We start from the raw sequence: 1,608 nt of genomic DNA on the forward strand, positions 1-1,608 counted from the left end.
TCTAATCCTATTCAGGGGACCAAAAATTGTATGGATAACACACAAAAAGGCAGATTCATCAGATTATTTTAATAATATTAATTTCATTACACATTTCACATGTTACGATGAGAATAGATTCTATTATGTTCTTTTATACTATTATTGCAGAACGAATTTGTTTTTTCCATTCTTTAACTTTTGTCTCTGATACCATGACTATACAAAGTGTGGTCATGAAATAAAACCTGATGCCTATTTTAATCTTATCTACATCAATGCTGGTTCAGAGATTAGGAATTGGCATGCTTCTCGGCCTTTTGGCTAAGATCAAGTGTAGTATACGTAGACGTTTCAGAGAATATTAACGATACTGCGTCGAGCTGATTTTTGCAATCCGGGATGGAAAAAGAGCTTGCTCTGTCCACTCCACGCATCGGCCCGGTATTGCAGTACCTCCGGGAACGGTGCATTCGCAATGATCGCAGCAAGGCTTCAGGGCTAGGACCTTAGCTTGGCCTTTTGGCTGAGAGTAAGTGTCTCGGCTCATAGGCTTTGTAGCGTATTATGAACTGACCGATAACGGATAATGGATAAAGAATAACGAAGATAGAACAATAACCCTTAAAAATCCCCCCCCCCTCTCACTGCCGCCAACCCGGTTTTATTCCACTTGCATCCAATGTTTTTGGATTATGGTCAGCAATATGTTTCCACTAAACAATCATTGCACAAATAAAGTACAACCTACGAAATATGTAACGTCTGCAGATGCAGAGTGAGGCTCACAAATATTCTGAATCAAGAAAGAAGGCAATACTGGGACCAGGATTTTTGAGGAGGGGGTTAAATAATACAAACTGTCCCTTTTAATTACGGTGAGAAAAAAGTGGCCCTTGTATAGTCAAGTCAAGTCAAGTCCAGTCATTTTTATTTGTATACTACAATTATTTTGTAAAATAATGTGACATTTTGAAATCCAATAAAATGAAAATCTAATCTTGTTTAAACTACTTCATGAATTCCAATTTGAGTGTCTGTGTTTCTGTATGTCACTTTTAGGCTCTGAAACGGCTGAACCAATTTTAATCTACTGTCGTGGCATATTTACTTCCCTATGGTGGCCAAATTGGGCACTGCAGCTCCCGACCACCAACCATTCCAAGCTGCCGGATCCAATCTTCCTTCAGAACCAACACCTTGAGTGATTTAATTTTTTCTTATGCACAGGATCCAACAAACCATGCCCCCGTTTACATCGTTACCAATGGCTGGAAAAGCCTCCTGATCTGACTCAGGTACAGAACCTTCATCAGTTGGTACCTGTTGTTTTTCGGTGTAAGGTGTCATGCCGCTCACCTGAGATGAGCCGAACCTCGTCATACTAGATTCTAACTTACTCGGGGAAAAAAACATATCTATTTTTTTTCACAAAGTTTAGGGAATCACGAAGAACAATACACATTGCATCACTTGCGGTTTTCATATCGATTTTCATATCGATGTTGAAAAACTAACTTTATAGTTACTGGCTCTTTGAATGGTAAAGGACTTTGCGTTTCGTACATTTTTTTTATTTATAAACTGTACATTATGTATATATTTATTTTAAAAATCTTGTTGAATTGG

General features: G+C 38.2%; 1 pseudogene; it reads left to right on the forward strand.

Annotated features, from left to right (window-relative positions):
- The first annotated feature begins 283 nt into the window (after positions 1–283).
- On the forward strand, positions 284–457 carry LOC148373562 (U2 spliceosomal RNA; annotated as a pseudogene).
- Positions 458–1,608: the final 1,151 nt, after the last annotated feature.

Source organism: Urocampus carinirostris, chromosome 1 (assembly GCF_059441175.1).
Source record: "Urocampus carinirostris isolate Australia breed hairy pipefish chromosome 1, RoL_Ucar_1.0, whole genome shotgun sequence".
Taxonomy (NCBI): Eukaryota; Metazoa; Chordata; class Actinopteri; order Syngnathiformes; family Syngnathidae; genus Urocampus; species Urocampus carinirostris.